Raw genomic sequence first — 21,292 nt, 5'->3', positions numbered from 1 at the left:
ATAAAAAGAAAAGGAGATATTAGGAATTCAAAAATTAAGCTATTGAAGTGATAGGGATAGATGTGGTACAGGAGACGACCTGCATAAAGATACATAATCTTATGATAATGATATGAGATTGAAAGAACAATTTAAAAATTTATTTTATTTTAGAATAATTTTTACAAATAACCTGTCGGGGTTGTAAAACCTCGTTCTTCCCGTACGGTGTGAATATCATAAAACTTTGATATATATATATATATATATATATATATATCTTGTATGTCCTTTCAGGTTTCATTTTTCTCATATTTCTCTTAGTATATTCTTTCTTTTTCTGTTCTTCCACGAATTTATCTGTTTTACTTCTCCGCTTTGAATTTTCTATGTAAATTTACTCTGTGTATCTGAATAGAATTAGGCTATTTCTGTATTTTCTTTTTTCTATATGGTTGCATTTCTCTTTCATACTAGATAGTAGCACGAACTATATTGTGTTATGTTAAAAAGCTTTTGTATATTATATATAAAATTAGATCCAGCAGTCACTCAACAGGTTGTTAATAATGTTCTCACTCGGTTACACGCTTCTACTCAGTCACTAAAACTTTAAATTTTGTATACTTTGTTATGTTACATTTGAAATTTTGCAATCTTTTCTAAGTATAACTAAAAGAATTTGCATTATTTATATAATTGCGTGTTTATTTATTATAATGATAAAAATATTGCTTTTCTATATTTATACTTTGAAAGAAATGTTTATTTTATTTTTTAGTATATCAGGAGCATAGCCGTACATCGAACTTCTTTCGGGTTGTATCATATTTCCAAACAAAATGATGAATATTCTTAAAATTTTTATAATAAAATGTTTTAAAAGTATAAACAAACATTATTATTATACAGGCTAATTAGGTTCAATAAATAAATATTTGGACATCCCATTGATCCTGTTAAATGTTTTATAGTTAATTTAAAAATTTCTACAATCACATACAGGGTTGAAGAGTTATTCTTTTAAAAATGTTTCACATTCGCTTCGATAGATATTACATTCTTATTGCAGCTTATATTTAAGTTGGTAAATGTAAATTAATTGATAAGTAATCTGTTATTTCCATCTTATATAAAGGTATCTACCATTTCCCGAAGGATTATGGTGAAATATTCTCGTCTAATGCCGTTTTGTGATATCCTATTTGTTTCATGTTGTGATTTTGGTTGATCGTACGCTTTCACTATCCACCACTTTTATTTATCCTGTCTTCAAAATTCGGATCCTGCTAAAGCTTTATTGTGGATGTCATGACTTAAAACGCCAGTGGATCTTGTTGGAAGAGCTAACATTTGTATAGGGTTAGGTTTTTTGTCCGGTGATCGCACATTATAACGTCTAAAAAGTCATTCAGGTCGTGAAATCTCTTATAAAATCCAAAATATATATCGGTATTTGTGCAAATGAACACGATAAAAAAACTGTTTTTTGATTTTATATGAAAAATTATTTATAATAAAAATTAATAATAATAAAATATTATTATTTTATTAATAATATTGCCCTCCTGAGTTGAAACATTGTGTATAACACATTGCTTCATCACATAAACCTTTTGCTTTACACTATTTTTCAAATGTTTACCCAGTTTTTTCAAATGAATAAAATGCATGTATATCAGTCAAAGGTGCTTTTTCAGAGAGTGATGATGCTCAGTGTACAACTATTTTCTCTAGTGAACAGAATGAATTTGTAATTTTCATGGCTGAATGTCACCTGAATTTTGATGAACTTGGCATGCTGATAAGTAACCGCATATTTCAGTCACAAAAGAAGGCAACAAGAAACCATCTCACTCCTCATTTTCACACCAAAAACCCAGTTTTTGACCGCGCAGAGGAGACTCGTGCAGCTGATGTGGATTTTCTTACACGAAATGCTTGAATTCTCTGCATTCAGGTTTCCATCAAGGTGGAACCGTGCCTCGTCAGACCGAAACCAGTCATCGAATTCTTCCCCATCTGGCGTTACAGATGATATGAACCACTAACAAAAAGCTACACGTTTTCCAGTGTCTGCCGGTAACAACTCGTGAACAACACGAATTCTGTACGGATGCACCTTTAAACAGTTGCGCGATGCCGTACGGGCACTACCAACGGAGAGATCAGACTGACTAGATAGGGGTCGCACAGACTTCTTCGGACTAACAAAATATTCAGCTTGCACGTCGATCAAGTTTTCTGGTGTTAGTACTTTCGGTCGACCACTCTTTTCTTCATCTACCACATTACTGTGTTTTGGAACTTCTCGTACAGCCACTTGATGGAAGACTTGTTTGGTGCATTCACACCATACTTTTCTGTAAAGGGATTTCATTACTGGTCTGGTCATAACTGGCACATGTAATGTATTGGGAGGCAATGAATATTCTTTGCTGCGTTATGTAACCGTTTTTCCTCAATTAAACCTGCAACAAAAAAAGGAAACATTCTTCCATAAGGTAAAATAACTTTTCAACCATTACACTGATAAATGGTATTTAGCAAACCCTCCTACCTTGAAACGATCTGTTTTTTTGTTTTTTTTATTGTGACCATTACACCCCAAACGTCATGGGGAGCAACTCAAAGAATTTGAAATGGAAAGAATAAGATTATGACCTCATTTTAAATGGTATTGAAAAATGAAAATTCTGACGTAAAATAATAGGGATTCGACACTAACCAAAAGGGCGGGCATATAATATTTTTTTACAACAAATCTCGAAGTGGAAAACTATATACCTCAAGTAGATCTCATACCGAAAAATAGATCGTTTTGAGGTAGGGTTTTTAAAATTTGTTTTTTTTTTTAGTCTTTCCTTTCGATTATTTATTGAAGGTACTTTAAGAAACGATGGGATTGTGACAACAATACTACCATTTCCATTTAAAGTTTTTGAGTTGCCTTACATAGTGTTTGGGATGGTGGTATCTTATCGAAATTAATTAGCTTTCGATAATTTTGTTAGCATTTGCTAAATTTCATTTTTCTATGTTTAACAGATTTGAAGAAATATATATATTTATATAATACTGTTGAAATTTATTAATACAAAAAATTACATCAAGCCTATATGAAGCAAGTTAAACCTTTTTTAAGAGTTGAATCTAATTCCACCGGGTTGATTTAGTTGTGAACGCGTCTTCGCAAATCAGCTAATTTCAAAGTCGAGAGTTCCAGCGTTCAAATCCTAGTAGGCTTACTTTTATACGGATTTGAATACTAGACCGTGGATACCGAGGTTCTTGAGTGGTTGAGTTTCAATTAACCACACATCTCAGAAATGGTCGACCTGATACTGTACAAGACTACACTTCACTTACACTCATACATAACATCCTCTGTAGTAATACCTGACGGTGATTCCCGGACGCTAAAAGGAAAAAAAAAGTCTTTTATCTACAATATTTAACATAATTTTCCAATCTCCATGGCGGAACTATAGCGTCTTTTCCTTTGATTGGGAAGGTTCTGGGTTTTAGTCTCGGTCAGGATTGAATATTCTTCGTTGTACAGAATTACTTTATCATTATAGAAAGAAAAAGAGTGGGTTGGTAGCTAGCTATAAGTGAGCGTAGGACTGCAGTTGAATAAATAAACGATGTATATATATATATATATATATATATTGGTATATATTTTTTTCCATTGAATTATATTCTTTATTATAAATATTCTGACAAAGGCTCGTTCATATGGTATGTTTTAAAATTGATTGCTTATATTGTGTATGTACGGTAGCTAGCTAAGATGAATATCCTGCTATAAATAAAGAAATTAATAAAGAGAAAAAAGATAGAAATATTTTTTTTTTAATCGAATAAAAAGAAAACCGCTCTAATAAATAGAATTTTTTTTTTAATTTCCTACCAAATTATAGATAATTACCTATAATTTAGTGATCTTAATTTTTTCATACCTATTACTAAAAATCGAAATTTAATGAATAATTAAAAATGTATTATAATTTAACATTATAATTTAACAGCGGTCTTTTTTTTAATTCGTTACGTAACTTATTAACTTCTTTTATATTATATATTTATATTTTGTTTGTTTGGTTTTTATTTAAAATCAACCTGATTGATAAAGCCGTCAATTTGAAACGAAAGGGCAAGAAAATAGATAAAAATGAAAATAAAATAATTTAAAATGTACAGAAACGATGTAATCAAAATATTAAGGATTATGGCCTTCTTAATTAAGTTTCTCTTGAATGCTGCAATTTTTTTTTGTTTTTTAAATAATTAAATAAATGTAAGTTTACCTAGGTTTTCCTCCTGAGGTTCATGAATTTTAGTGTGAAAGTATTTTGAATATCAAAGTATTATAAGCTAATTGTAGCTTGTAATAAGGTAATTCTAAATCATGATGACGACGTCAAAAAAAGAGATTGTTTTCAAAACAAAAAAACTGTAATACGAAAATTCCAGGAAAATACGAGTATTTTCTTGACATTGGTTATTTATTCCTATTTAGTGGAAAATTAATGATACATTAAAAAATTTACCTTAGAACTCTTTTTTTTGGATGGGGGTAATTTATCATGAAGTTGTAAAATTATGATTATATATTTAACTAAAAACATTTTTCAAAATTCAAAGAAATCCATATTTTTTGTTTTTTCTGTTCTCCCACCTCCAAAATTACTTTCCAAGTATTTTTTTTTATATTTTTCTACGTTTACTATGGTTAAATGGAAGAAACTAAACAATATGTTTAACTAATAAAAAGTTACCGTAGATTTCTTTTTTTGTTGGTTGGAAGTGAATTATGATGAAATTTTATTGTAATATTATTATTAAAAGTTTATTAAAATTTAAAATACTTAAAAATTTAAATAATAAACTTTTAAAAGTTAAATAATTAACTTTTTAATACTTTTTAAGAGTTAAAACTTTAAATAAACCAAAAGAAAGTTTTTAAAAAATTGATCGCCTCTTTCACTGCCAATGTTGCCCCCAAAGTGGTTTTTCTTTTCAATTACTTGCACTGCTACTATGCCTAAAAAGACATTAAAATATCGATTAAAATATGTAGTAAATAAAAATAAGGCTTTTTTGTTTGAGGAAGGAGGAGAGAATTTGGGGGCAAAATATTTTTTTAATGGTAAGGTAAGCTTGTAGAGGTTAATTATAAAGTGGGATTATGTTTGCTAAATTTTGAGAAAATTGTCCGCCAAAAAAAATATCTATCACTCCGGAGATATTAACCTCAAAATCTTACCTATAAATTGCCTCATATAAACAAGCCTTTGTACAAAATTTCATCAAAATCAGTGGATCCAGTCAAAAGTTAATAAACCTCAAACACGCCAACACACGTACAAATGAACGTTACTCCCCACTTTTTTTTTTTTTTTTTAGGATCCCTGAAACATGAAAGTCGAAGAATTTCGAGAAAAAACCCCGTAAACCATTTCTTTAATTGATTACCATACTTTCCTTCTTGCAACATAGCTCCAGATTTATGAGGACAGGAAAGTAAAACGTTACTTCAAGACTACCGGTGGATTTTGTTTACGTAATAAATAACGAATAATCTAAATCAATCCATTTAATGAACAATAAGGGTTGAAAATACATTTAACAAGGTAAATGCTGGTCGAATTGAAAATCTTTTGCTTTATTAAATACGGCTAATGAATAATGTAATCGCAAAATTAAATAAAATTAGATGAATGAACGGTAATCTCGGATTTAGCCTATAGATTACTATGACACAAGTATGAGCTAACGTAGCTGGAACAGAAAACATTATTGGAATAAGCCTCTCGATTAGTAGAGGAATTATTAAGCCCAGAGTTTGTAACATGTACACAAGTTTTGATAAATAGACAGGGTAATAACGGTTTTTACAAAGGGTGTATTAACAAAATTTCGAAATGCCGATTATTAAAAATTTAGTATAAGTTAATTTTTTAGCGTAATATTTTTGTATAAAAAAATATGAAGGATAAAGTGTAAAAGAATACGTAAAATTCTCTCTAAACAGAAACTGAGGTTAGATATACTAACTTTTATAAAGTAAAATTCTACTCAATTTAATATAACGACGAAGATAAACAGCTCTCTCATGTTTCTACGTCGAATAGGTGTGAAAATAAAATGATTTTATAAACTGAGTAGCAGCGCTTAAACGGTTATAGATGTAGTTTTGAAATTTAAGGGGTTGTAAGTTAATAGAACTTGTGTAAAAACTGTATTGCTATTGTTTTCGTACATTTTAATCGGTCCAGATACGCAACAAAAGGCTCAGTATATTTTCGTTCTTACCACAGTAACATACTTAAGAAGTAGTAGAAAGTTAGAGTTATTTCTGTTATGCGCCCTGCCCTTTTTTTTATGTATCATTTATGAATTGTTATTTTTTATTTCACGTATTTGCTGAATACTGAATCTACGATCATCCGAACACAAGATTAGTACTTTTCTACTCGGACACTGATAGTTTACAGTAAAGCAGGAACATTTTTAGCTCAATTCGTTTAACTCATAATAACTCTTTCTCAACAATGGTTTCTCAACAAAAGATAGTGTTCCACAATACTAACGAAATATCATCATAACTTCACAAAGAAACATACATACAATAGTAAATCATTAATAAAATTCAAACGTTTACTTATTATTTTGTGATAAGATCAACCAAAAGCAGACTTACCATACGGAGGAAAATACCTTAAAGTACTTTTAAAAACTATGTTACATACGTTTCTCACCCGTTTAAAATATTAAAATACACAATTAGCTAAAATTAGCAAAATAAATTCTTAAAATAACGGAACTTCAGGCGCCCAAAATGCTACTACATCCGGCAAAATTTGCTTAATGCATTTTTTTGGTGCAACACACACCGCAATAAAAATTCATCCTTACAGGACTCCAATAGTTGTCTGCTTGTGCCGCACTCTTTACGGTTTCTCCTTTATTCCAAAGCCAACAACATTTGGGTACTTGGCATTTCTCCCGCCACCTCCCCATTCGGTCGTCCTAAAGCATAAGACTGAGCCTCGAAACAGTTTAGCGACCAGTGTCTTAAATAGCTCCTAGAGCTTACCTAAAAGCGTGAGCGGAATAAGCGGGTGCCACACACCGCCGGCTTACGTGTCCCAACCGCTCACTTGTCATATATTTACTAAAATGGGTAGACGCACCCCGTCAACTACTAAAAATATACATGACATCTATAAATTAAAATTTACTTTGTCAAGACAGCAATTCGCTGCCACGCCTAGGTCGCTGAATGCCAGCAAGTACCTGTCCACCATATTAAAGCGCTTGGTTCCCTAATTGGTTGGTGGTCAGCCAATTAGCTGGTGGTTAGCTTTCCACAACAGTGCGTTAGGAGTCTTCCCTTAAGTAAACTACTGATGTCGGTTGAACATGGCAACCTCGGTTTCAAGGTAACAATGTCGGTTTCAAGGCAACATGGCATCAAGGAACTCCCACACGGTCCGACAATGCGGCTCTCGCTACATTGACTCGCAGGACTACGGGAACATTGCGGCGTTCCAACTCATAGAGGACAGAACTCCAACACAAGGAATAAGTGCTGCCTCTGTCTATAAAAATTGCCAAAACATACTTACAGTTGGCGCTTTCCAACTCGGCAAGAGCATTTAAGAGTCAATCCTCAGTGCCAACCCCTTTCGTGAAGCCACACTGACCTCACTGGAACATTTGGGTACGTGCACTCAACTTGGAATAGATGAAATTTTGCACATGATTGACCATCTGATGGCTGAAGTTCATACCTGGATTATGTTGTACGCCGCAGTACGCTTTCTATATATCCGACACAATTGTGGTGCCAGACTCGATACGCTCCGAATGATATACCATAGCGTCTCAGCCGTATGATCCGTACGATCTAAACGTTGGTGTTACTTATTTTGAAATCGGCTGGATAGTAGATATAATTGCTGTGCCGACAGTAATTTTTATGCATCAACATTTATTTACTGAATAGGCGTAGTCTACGATTTATTTATCCCCTGAACCGTTTTTTAGTTAATATTTTTTTTTTTTTACGAATTTATTCATAAATAAATTTTCCACTAGATTTATAGCAATCTTTTTTAACATGTAATATAAAAATTTGATGCAGATTTTCGTAAAAGTTTTACAAAAAGCATACATTTTTCAACACTGGAAAAAATATTTCTTATTTTTTAAGATAAAATTATATTAAATCATTAAGTTTGTCTCGTTACATATTATAATGTGATTGGTGATCCATCTAGTTAAATATTTGCCTTAAACTTGAAATTACCTTTTCTGAATTTATTATTTAAAATTTATGTTACTTTGATGTAGTAAATTAAATAAAACAAATATTTCATTGACATTATATCAATCTATATTTATATTAATTGTTTTATTATTATTATTTTTTTTTCAGACGGAAATTACTTGCGACACTGACTGGTTTTAGGAAATTTCATCTGATCGTGTGTACATCATTCAGAACAAAATAATCATCTTTATTTTATTTCGGTAAGCATTTTCTATTATTTTATATTTTATGATTACTATTTTTTTCTTTTTTTAACTATACTAGATATATTGGAAGTTTAGTAATAATGATAAAAAAATGATATCGCAATAAGTGCGTTAGAGGGCGGATTTCCGGTTTTAGTTAATCTTGAAAACTTACCCAAAAACGCAGTTTTTAGCCTCTTAACACCGGTTCCTGTAAACCGATTTGCTTGAAAATCAATAAGGCTCTATTTATATTAGGTTTACATCATCCTAACAAAAGTTTTATTAAAATCTGTTAAAAATTGCGCCCAGTAGAACGAAAAAAAGCTGAAAATGTAACAGAAAACCCCATTTTTGGGTCTAACTCTGATTCCTATTAACCGCTTCGCTTGAAAATCAATACGGCTCTATTCCCAATAGGTTTACATCACCTCGCCAAGTTTCGTCAATATGGGTTGATATTTGCGTCCGCTAAAGTGGGAAAAGAATTCTTATACATATATATATACAAATGTTTATAAAGATGGCCGGGTGTAGTAGCGATTTCAAAATTCTTTGGAAATCCGCTAAAAAATGAGGTCATCTTATTTTATATATATCAATAGCGTTTCTTAATCTACCTACGTATGTTCTTGAAGAAAATTTGTCAAAAAAAATTGAAGTTTAGCTTAAAAAAGTTTGATTTTTATCGTTACTTGAGTTTTTATGTTACACAAGAATTATTACCACTCGGTTTACTAATATATAGTTTAGTAAAATTATGTTGTTCTCTTCCAATTAAATATTTTTTGGATAAATCATTGTTCTATTTTTTATTTTTTTGGAATGATCGTTTTGATGTAGGATCAATTGCTAAATTCTGTTGTTTTTTTAAATTTTTGTTTCATTGTTGAATACTAATTTAAGAGTTACTCCACTTTTATAACTAGTTTAAAAAAGAAACAGAATAACCGTCACTTTGGTAAGGGTTATTATAGTACGATGATATTTAAGGTCAAAACTTTTGTTTTTCAATGCCTTTTAAAATGATTTATCACAATTCTATCCTATATTTTTAAAACATTTGAGTTCCTCCCTTCTATGGGGGATTATATGTGGTAATGTCATATCGAAAAATTAGATTGTTTTGACGTAGGAGCGTTTGATAAATTTAACTTTTTTATAATATTTAACTGAGGAAAAATCGTGTATCTATACAATTTACAATTTACAAGTTACATACAGGTTTTATATATACGATTATATAAATAAACTGAATTAGCAAAAAGGTGTAGTTGGTGACGGCAACCAGTAATAAAGAGAGAGTTGTATCGCTAAGAAAGATGATGGAAAATTTGTTTGTATGCGGCTCTTTTATATAGAGGTAATAGAGTATACAGTTAAGCATAGGTCTAATATAAGTAGGTTCTTGCTTCCTTTGATCTTTTAGTAGAACTAATATGAGTCGTGATAACCGTTATATGTATATAATGTTGTATGAAAAATGACTGAATTGAACAGATATCATTAATGTACACATATCATCCTCACTCCGTATCTTCTTCATTTATACTGTGTATAAATATATCTGGTGTAGTTACTGATCCGTGATTCCTCAATAAAATTATGTTTTTTTTTTCTGTTCTTCAGTGAATATTTCTTATTAATAATGACAATAATTATTATTTATTATACATCATATTAAATTACGAGTTTGATTATCAAAAGAGTTTCACTTGGAATTCGTTACAGTTATTCTGTATTTTATGCTTTTTATGTAGATTTATTACGATTAGTGGTTGTACAAAAGAATTAATTTTATAAATTTTAATCTAAATTTAGGTTTGGGTATTTTGAAAAAATATATTTTTTTATGGTAAATTGTGTACGATATAGTTTGTTTTTTTTAAAATAATATTTAAAATTATAATTTGTCATTATATATATATATATATATATATATATATATAGATGTTAAAGCAGTCCTAAATCCAAAATTTCAACATTCTACGGCTAATGGTTTTTGAGTTATGCGAAATACGTACGTACGTACAGACGTCACGTCGAAACTAGTCAAAATGGATTCAGAGATGGTCAAAATGGATATTTCCGTACGAAGTACGGGAATTTTGTACAAATTACAAGGAAGTAAAAATGTGAGCACATACATCAAACAAACAAACTCAGGCACCATCCTTTTTTAACGGAAAGGTAAAATTGTTGGTCAAGTTAAATCGATTTATACACATATTAATTTTTTCGCATAAAAATAACCACATGTTATTTTTTATTGAGTTGATCTGATTATCAATAATTTGTGATTTACTGATTGTTTTTCTTAATGATAATCGTAAGATTTAAAAATAATACAATACAGTATTGTTTCTGAAATTAATAAAAAATAAATAAATTAGGAATTACGGAGTTGCGTGAAAGACATCTTTTACAAATAAATTTTAGAACTTGTTTTGCACACATGCACGCGCGTGCGCCTGAATATGTGTGTGAAAAAAACGATTAATTTTTATATGGTGCAGTATAAATGCCTGAACACGTTTCACTGCATTATAATACATGTTAAATTTGAAAATAAAAATTATTTTTAAAACTGACATTTCTGTGTTGGACAAACAGTAAACAATTAAAATTGCTATCGCTTCTAGTTGTTTTTCTCTCTCTCTATTACGGTTAAATTAATTTTTAGACATGTTATGAATAAACACGTAGCAATTGTTTTTTTTTCTTTTTTTTTATAATGCCAGAGGGTTTAACGCTATTTGGTTATTTTTTGATTATTGATATATTATTTTTATATATTGATATAAAAACTCTTGGTTTTTTTGGTAAATTTCTTCTTTTTATCCCTTTGAAAATGATGATTATTTTTTAAATGTTTTTTCTCAGCTGATTTACGTATTTATAAGTTTATTTTTAAATATATATATATATATATATATATATATATATATATATATGTGTGAGTGTGTGTGTGTGTGTGTGTGTGTGTGTGTGTGTGTGTGTGTGTGTGTGTGTGTGTGTGTGTGTGTGTGTGTGTGTGTGTGTGTGTGTTAAGTAATCTGGTCATTAATTAGAATAATAAACTTGAGTTAATTTTGGATTAATCTTATATTTTACCGCGAACGGGTTTTCTTGCTTGTGTTTTCCCTTTCGTTAAGTTTGATAATTCTCTTTTATGTATTCTACATTATTCTTTTTTATTATTTGCCTCGCTCCTCTCAGTCTTCTGTTTTTATTTTAATAAAATATCTTAATTCTTTTTCTTTTTTATATCCATTACATTTTTTTTCTTTTTTTAATATGATCCAGAAATTATTCCTAACAATTTATTATGAAAATTAATTATTTTCTTCTCGGGCTACTGAATTAATCCAGTTTACTCTTTCTTGTAATATACTGAACATCTTATTGTTTTGTATTTATAGATATTACAGATATGACAAGAAAGTATTTTGTAATTTATTAGTTTATTTCAAATATGTAAATATCTCTTTGCAGAATCCCGTCTTTTTTAATTATTTATCTGAATTTTTGGTTGTTATCAATAATCCGCATACAAATTTTGAAATCTGAACTCTTCAGGTTAAGAATTCTTTCTAATTAACTTATTAATCCAATTCGTGCTTTTTATTGTGTATATTTCATTAAAATTTCAATCAGATTCGTTATTTTATTTTGCGACGGGTTATGTGTCCATGTCATTTATGAAAGCAGAAACAATTTTATTGTTCCAATATTCATTATAAAATTGACTACAACATTTTTAGTCCTAAAAATGTATAAGTTTTGTTTGTTTATTAATAATAACTCTCTTAAACTTCAAATTAGCAATTTCATAGCTTCCTGTAATCCGCTTAAGTAAGGAGCGAAGTGGTTTTCCATTGCTTTCTTCACTTTTCAGAATATACTTTTGCACATCAGTACGCCAAACTCTCTCAACTGCGGATATATTCAGTCCTGCGAGTTGTTTCTTTATTCTTTTAAAATTATACCGTCTGTGTAATGAACATTATTACTATCAGAAAAAAACAACTCTGATTAATATCTCTTGTGCCTCAGTTGATTTATTTATGTTTCCGGTATGCAGAAGAATCATTTAAATAATGTCAGGCAACAAATTATTATATTTTATATATTATTAAATGAGGCATTTATGGATTAAGGATCATGGATTTTCTTCAGTTGGAAGGTAGTGTATTCAGATAATTCGAATAATTGTTATACGGTTATATTTAACTGATATTATATTTATCAGTTACATATATCTATATATTTATACTGAATAATAAATATATACTGTAATACTGAGTGTCCCAGGTTGAAATCCAGTCAAACTCATAATTAAACTTAGTTGATTAATAATATCCCGGCATATATTTTGCTTTTTATTATTATTATTATTATTATTATTATTATTATTATTATTATTATTATTACAATTAATCTTAATTTCGTATTATAAAAATAGTTGTAATCCAAAATTAAAAACTGAAATATGTTGTCGAAATTAAACAGTATTTCAGAATCGGTTATTTTAAATGGCGCGTTAAATAAAGATTAAATGGTAAAGTTTTCCGTTTCTGAATTGAGATGATACAAAGGTTATTTAAAAAAAAAAAACACTTTACATCTTTAAAGACTTATATTTGTTTATTCGGAGTAGATACAGATTGAGATGTATATGTAGTTGTATCGATTGATACGGCTGAGATGTCTTTTTATGGCAAAAAATATATAAAAACTAGCAAATTATTACATAATTTTCTTGGTTACGTCGGTCAAGTCATACACAGTTTATCATTGCGCAAAGTTTTTGCAATCCAAACATTAAGGATCCTTACTTTTATTTAAAAAATTAAAAACAAATTAAAGAGAATTAAAAAAAAAAACTCTCTCTCATTTTGGGTTCAGAATGTTATATAAGTGCCAAAACTACTTTAATCTTAATAGTCCTTTATCTGACGAAGAAAATTAAAAGAAAACATTTTTTTTTAATAAAAATTAAGAGTGAAAGCCAATAAACATAACAGAATATATATTTTTTTACAGGCGAGGAATAAACTTTAAGAAACATTTTTCTAAAAATATTCATATGTAGATTAGGCTAAACAAATTTTCTTCAGTAAGGTTTTCTCTAAATTTAATACCCCCTTTAATACATGCTAAAATGAGAAAAAGAAAATTCTCATAAAACTTTTCTGCATTTTAGGTCCGGGTTCTATAATTTAAAAAATGTAGACATTTCTTGATAGCACCATATATGAAGTTTAACCTTTCAAAACGTTTTTGAAAAATATCTAAACCGAAGGAAGATAGTGCAAAAGAACAAAAAAACATATATTTCTGTTTTAAGAGGCGAGAGTTGATTTTTGAAAGAAAGAACTTTTTTTTAATAATTATATGCACGGTAGGAAACCAGTTTGTTTGCTTTGATAAATTTTTCTTAAACTGCTTCTAAAGAAAATCGAAATTGGTTTTTTCACGATATCCCCCTCTCCACCTTAAAGAATTAAAAAAAAAATGAATCGGTCAGTAACCCATACATAACAATATTTACCCCAAATTTGAAAAAAAGTCGGTTGGATCATTCCTGAGGTATAAGGCCAAAAGGAGTGCGACAAACACACATACATACGAACGCAGATACATACATACGTTTTTTCGTTTAGATGAACTAGTTAGAACCTAAGACGTAAAGATTTGAAAAAAATGATACCGGAATTTTGACATGCTTTAACATAGCTTCTAGCTATATTCGCTGAGAAAGTAATATAATTGTTAATATAAATTATATATATAGATAATAGTCAAAACCTATTAAGTTTTGTTTGGCGTAGTCACTCAACAAAATTTCTTCATTACGGCAGCGTCATCCCACAATTGTAAGATCTGGGCTCTGATGTAGATGTAAAATCTACATATATCTCTGAAACATGTTCATAATTGTACACAAGAATTTTTTTTGTGTTTTCACCCAAGCTAAAACATGCGGGTCGTTGTTTTCATTGAAAATCCATAAACGGTACAATATTACTGGATATACAAGAACATTTTTTCATTCCACAGTTGACGCAGATTATTAAAAAGGATACTTCCAGCTAGACGTTGCATCATCATCATCATCTGTGGATTCCAGGCGCTGGATAGCTCGAGATGCTCCCAATGCGTGTCTACCTCGTTCCTGGGTTTTGACACCGTGTGATTTTTTTTTAAATATATTTTTATTAAAGATCAGATGTCTGCCATGCTTTTAATTCCAATCTTGTTGAATTCAAAAATCGAATCACCCTCCACAGTTGTTGTAATGACGCAGGTTAGGCTGAACTGAGTTTGACAAAAAATTGATTTCAGGTTGGATGTATCACAAATTATCGAACTAACATTGATGAAAAGCTTGATATTTTTTTCCTGTAAACTTTCAACCGATTCTATAAATACTTCGAATAAATTTCTGTACTCCTTCAAAATTGTAAGCTACTTTTTTTATCAATCTGTATTATAAAGAATGCTTTACCATTTAAACGCTTAAATTATTATTTTTAAAATACAGCAGAATAAAAATTTGTTTGCTATTTACTGAATGCATCATATAATTTTTCACGTGCGTGGGACAGCTAGGGCGTATTTATATTCTTAATAATAATTTAACTGTTATTTATTTAAATGTATTTTATTTATGTAATGTTTACTAATAAGAATTTGTAAAACTTAAAAGAATTTTTACTGTTTGAAATTATGTATAACTTTACTTTTATCGTATTCATTTTATTTTGAGATTATTTGTAACTAATATATTTTAGAGTTAAATTTCATTTGAATATATACTCGTATGATTATAGTTGTTTACAATGTCTGTTTACCGCTCGTGCACGCGCGCGGGGGTGTATGTACATACGAAAATTCCTTTATAATCGTATTTTACATTAATTTTATTTAAACTGTATTTCAGTTTCACATCGTTGAACTGAGCTGTTGAAATTAAACTTAATTTCCGCTGTTTTGTTTATAATTTGAAAATGTAATTTAACTGTAAATCTGTAATATTATAAATTTCTTTTTAAATCCGATTTTATAATTAAGTAAATTAAATTTCACTGTTTTATTTTAAATATATTAAAGTGAACTTTTATAAAAATTCATCTAACGCTGCGGACGCGCGTACATAGAAAACCACTCATCTTAATACATAAAAATTATTTTTCTTTAGCTTGTTTTTTTGTCCTATTTCCAACTTTTGAAAAAATTTACTTTTCAATTTCGTGTCTCGAAACATATATTATCAGATACTTCAAAATTATCACTCGTGTTATATCTGTAAAAACACTAAAATGAGTAAATAAGTAATGCTAATTATACAGTTAACATTATGAACTACACAGGTGATGTAACAGTACACGACAGAAATACCTTGGTGTAATTTCCAAGAAGGTAATAGGCTAACTTCAGTTGCTCTTTTGGTATTTCAAATGTTCAACTTACAATTTTGTCTCTGTACTTGGTAATGTTCAGTTTAGGAGTATATTTATTTACTAGCCGGACCGTCTAGCCAAAACCTGGACTCTCGAGGCTGAGGTCAGCCCAGGCAAATCCCGGTGCCAACTCAGGGTCTCCTCGGGGTCTCCCAGCGCCTCTTGGCCCCCGGAGACCCCGGGTCCATGGCTGCACAGTTCGCTTCGCTCCCCATTCCCATTTACCCAGACGATTCCACCCCCTGGACCCCGCAATGTACGTCGTTATCCTCATGGTTGTGGGAATAATACTAATAAATAATAATTACACTATTCAGGCTTTACAGAAACGTAAAAAAGAAACTAAATTACAAAAGATGGAATAATAGTAACTCTATTTTTCTGTTTAGCCTCCGGAACCACCGTAAGATATTACTTCAGAGGATGAATGAGGATGATATGTATGGATGTAAATGAAGTACACTTCATCTACTGAGACTGTACAAGACTACAGCCTTGTACAGGTCGACCATTCCTGAGATGTGTGGTTAATTGAAAATCCAACTACCAAAGAAAATGATTTCCCCAATTTGGATGATTGGTCTAACCTCCCACGAGCTGCTCGCATGCCTCACCACTCTATCCTTGAATGCAGCCCCCACGGGAAGCCCATTATTGTTAAACAGAATCTTTTTAAATATTATTTTGTTACACGTAAATTTAATTCTATTATTTTTGTAATCTTATTCATTCGATTGATTCGAATCATTCAGTTCAAACCCACCTCACACAGTGATAGAGACTCATAGTTCACAGTTAATTCACGTCATTAAAGCCTGTGGCTGCAGTTGGCAAATCTCCACTACTACATTCATAAATATTTTTTCGAGATTTTTCAAGATGAAATATATCTAAAACGCTTTTTAGTTATGCCAAGTAACATGGGTAAAAATTTGGTTGCGATTGATCCCGTAGTTTTTTGTTTATCCCGAACAAACAAAACTCTCTTCCTTTTTATATAGTAGTATAGATTTTGGTGTTAGGGATGTTCTCTCAAAATAATAATTTTAATATACTGGATGATTAAAAAAAGACTTCACAACTTTAAAATAAAAAATTATTGATATAACTTAAAGATTCGGTTGAGATTTCAATTCAAACTCACGTAGTTCATTAATACCGAATTCGGTCACCAGCGCTGTCACCACTCACTTTTTCTATTTAACCCCCGGAACCACCTCAGTGTATTACTTCAGAGGATGATATGTATGAATGAAGTGTAGTCTTGTACAGTCTTAGGTCGACCGTTCCTGAGATGTGTGGTTAATTGAAAGTTCAACCACCAAAGAAAATGGTATCCACAATTTGATATCCGCCCTCTCATCAGGGTTGTCAAAAGAGGATACATTTACTGGTACGGAACGTGCTCGCTGTGTGTTTTGGTTTCACAATTTGCAGTTGGCAACTGCAGTTCAACGAAATTTTCGTAGAGTACGGTAGGGAGCCTCATAGTAGGCATAAAATTTACTCTTGGCACCAGACCTTCGTTCAGACAGGTTGATCTGCTAAACATACAAAATCGTCCGGACGCCCACGCGTCCCCGAGCTGCTATGGAACAGCTCGGAGAAAGCTTTGCTCGTAGTCCGAAGAAATCAACTCGACGTGTGTCACGCGAGACTGGCATTCAGTATTCCACAAACTACTGTTTGGCGCGTATTACGGTATATTCTTATATATGTATATTAAAAGGTATGTTTTAGTATATATTCTTAAATGCATTTTTAAGATAAGTAGTTAAATATTATAAATAATAAAAGTTTTTATTCATTTATGGCATATCTAAAAATTTTCCCTTTTTGACTCGAATTGTTTGTACATTACATTTTTACCGGAGACTACAGAAGATGCAGTTTTAGAACTTATTTTTTTGTTAAATTTTCAGGAAAAAATATATTATATAAAACAGTAATCTTCCATAACCTGTAACCGCAGAATTTTCTTAAAGTATCATTTTATTTTTTGTCTAGAAATCACAGTGAAGTTCTTTTGTTATTGTAAATCCAAAGTGAAGTGTTTATGGACATATGTTCATATAGAACATTATCTTTATTTTGATCCGTATCACGTATGTGCTCTTTTGTGTCATATATTTTATTTCACTTTTAAACAGCACATGTTTATTTTCTTTCTATGTAATTCCAATTTTTCAACTACTTTTATTAAAGTCATAAACTGGTGTAAAATGTGATTGTTAGTTAATATTGTTATTTATAATTCTCTTTTATCCACTGTTAAATTAATTTAATTTTTGTATTTTATGTATATAGATACAAAGGTTTATTTCTAAATAGTTTCTAATTTAGTGTTAGTTTGTTTATTAATTTTGTTTTATCCCCTTTATTTGTTTTACATTCATTTTTAATTATCTCGTATTCCTTGTCAGAGCCGTTCGATAAATAAGAATAGAATTATCGATTATAAAATTCCAAACCTTTTTACGAAACGGATCACTAGATGAATTGATTTAAAAGTTATCTTGCTATCCTGTGTGTAAATTGGCTGGTTTAATTTGTTTAGTTCGTAAGATTTTTAAGCTTTGTTGATTTTTAAGCTTCAGTTATTTTAATTACACCGTAATCTATCGGTTGATACCTGTTCTATGCAGTAAGCTATGGTAAACAGATCGTTAAGGTTTTTCGTTCTGTATTCACTGTAAAATTGGATGAGCATTGTTCAGTTATTTGACAGCGCTTTATTTACAGTGAAGTTTAAATTACTACCAGTTTTACACCTTTCTAACCTTAAGTTACCCCCCCCCCCCCAACACACACTCTTAATTCACCATTCCAGAAAAAATACATCTGCTCCACAAAATTTTACCTCTCTCTACTTTGTGGTTTAGTTTACTACTTTACTGTATACTAGATTCAATTAAATACCCCAGTGCATAATTGAGATTCTTATATAAATATCAATAAAATAGTTAAATTTTTATTTTTATCGTTTTTCTCAACAAATCAATTAAAATTCAATTTATGTTGCTTTTATCTTTATTTATTTATACTATCTTATTGATAGAATCTTAATGGCAGTTTACTGATTAAATTTATTGAATCTTTCCTTGTCACTTACTTCCTTCCTTTTTATATCACCACTATTTGAATTGAATAAGCATTTGTTTGTTGACGATTCCGTTTAATTTAAATTTTATTTAATTAATTTTCTTGCATTGTTTTCCTGTAGGTTATAATTACTTTTCTTTTTTTTTTTTTTGAATCAAACAATAATTGGAATTGCGTGTCTTATGGTATTTAAAATTTTGTTTCAAGAGTTAGCTGTGATCATTTTTGTGTTTGCTTTTGTTCGATAAAATAATTTTAATCGATTATTTTTTAAATTTAACCATTTTATCAATGAAAAGTCTAGTAAGATTTTCCCGAACGAGCAGTCTTACTATTCTTATTATTACTGTTTCAATGATTAATTAAATTCTAAAAAAAGTTATTATCTCTAATTTCTAATTACGCTACACTAAATTGGTGTAATTTATTTATCTTGTGTTTTGGCGGTTTTATAGAATATTTTATTTTTTAAATTATAAAAAATTTAGTTTTTTCCCATTTTGGGGTCTTATAGTTGATTTACGAAATCGATATTTATAAACGAGTATTTTATGCATTTTTATAAACATTATGTTTGAAGCAATTGATAGCTTGTACCGTTATTGCGTAATGATTATTAGAAAATTTTAATTTTAGCGGCCATTTTGAGGTGAACCCGTCGGCCGATTGCGACCATACCTGTATCTTTTTAATCCCCTGACAATGCTTACTCCGAATCCGAAACCAAAATCCGAGACAGAAAGTCTTCACACACATACACATATACATATTGAATTCAATATCAACTGTTTCGTCGTTGAAAATTTGTAATTTGACATTTTTTGTAATATCAAATTTCAAATTTATCAGTTACATTAATTTATCAGTTTTGTAATTTATCAGTTACATGATAAATACTGCATTTAAAAAATTATTTTTTTCATAAAGTAGTTTACTGATTTTTAATATATACGTAACGGTTTTACAAACGGTTACAACCATCTCAAATCAAAAGTTATTACATCCTTCTGTAATATTAAAAGACTAAGGTATTAATTAATTTTAATTGGTTTTGAATTTCTATATTGCTAATTTTGTTTCGTATTTGGTATAATATTAAAAACACCAATGAAGTCTTGTAAAGAAAAGGCTATGCGATTTTTGTATCAAAAGAAATACGCTTCGGTGTTGGGTTCCTTAGTCATAATGAGATAGAGCTGAATAAACATAACTGTGTGTTCATGAAGACGACTACCATTAGGATCCAATCGGTTAGATGCGGTAGTTATGTCTAGGTTACAGTTAGAGTTGTCCTCCCCGTCTCTTTACGTCCATGGTTTATGAATACAAAACTCGTACAATAAAAACTTGTGTATTGGAAGGTAGATTGTTTTAATTTTTTTTTTTTTTTTTGGGGGGGGAGAGAACTGTTTTTTATTTCCTTGTATGAAGTATTGTGATCGCGAAAAATTTCGGTTTTGAGATTTCAACGGAAATATCGATTTGGACCATCCGTGAATCCATTTTGTTGACTAGCTTCGGCGTGACGTATGTACGTATCTCGCATAACTCAAAAACGATTAGCCGTAGGATGTTGAAATTTTGGATTTAGGACTGTTGTAACATCTAGCTGTGCACCTCTCCTTTTGATTGCAATCGAATGGACTAATTTCGAATGGATTTTCTAGTTTAATTTCTGTTAATTTTATTTAATTATTTTGGAATTTTTGTTAATTTTATTTAATTATTTTGGAATTTCTGTTTAATTTTATCTACATTAAAGTTAATTACAGAAATAAACCCTCACAAGAACAACATATACACTGAGACATACATGCCCGATCTTTAATAAATTGCAAAAAATCTTATCTTTTAGTTCATTACTCGGACATAATATTTTCGGACAATATTCTCTCTAAGTCGGAGTCGATCATCATTTCGTTTATTTGTTTTTTGTTGCCAATCATTTAATCGGTCTTTAATTTGATGCAATTCTTCTGATCTTTGTGTACACATTCTCTAGTTTTCAAATTTTCTCTCTGTATATTCATCATCCTCTCTTAATCGTTTTATTCTTTCCTTAGTCTTAACGTTTTCTTCCTCTTTATATTTATCATCTTTTCTTAATCTTTCTGTTCTTTCTTTGGTTTTAACATTTTCTTCCTCTTTATATTTATCTTATTCTCTTATTTTTTTTTATTCTGCCGTTGTTCTTAACATTTTCTTCCTCTTCATAT

At 30.0% G+C, this 21,292-nt stretch overlaps 1 protein-coding gene across 6 annotated transcripts in view; it reads left to right on the top strand.

The window, feature by feature from the left end:
* LOC142323826 (protein-tyrosine sulfotransferase-like) overlaps positions 1-21,292 on the top strand; it is a 1,177,394-nt gene that overhangs the window by 295,178 nt on the left and 860,924 nt on the right. For all 6 annotated transcript variants that reach the window (XM_075364080.1, XM_075364084.1, XM_075364082.1 and 3 more), the window contains one exon: positions 8,429-8,523. The gene's annotated coding sequence lies outside the window, so the exon portion shown is untranslated. The remainder of the gene's footprint in view (positions 1-8,428; positions 8,524-21,292) is intronic.

This window comes from Lycorma delicatula, chromosome 4 (assembly GCF_047948215.1).
Source record: "Lycorma delicatula isolate Av1 chromosome 4, ASM4794821v1, whole genome shotgun sequence".
Taxonomy (NCBI): Eukaryota; Metazoa; Arthropoda; class Insecta; order Hemiptera; family Fulgoridae; genus Lycorma; species Lycorma delicatula.
This window is presented reverse-complemented; position numbering and strand designations above follow the sequence as displayed.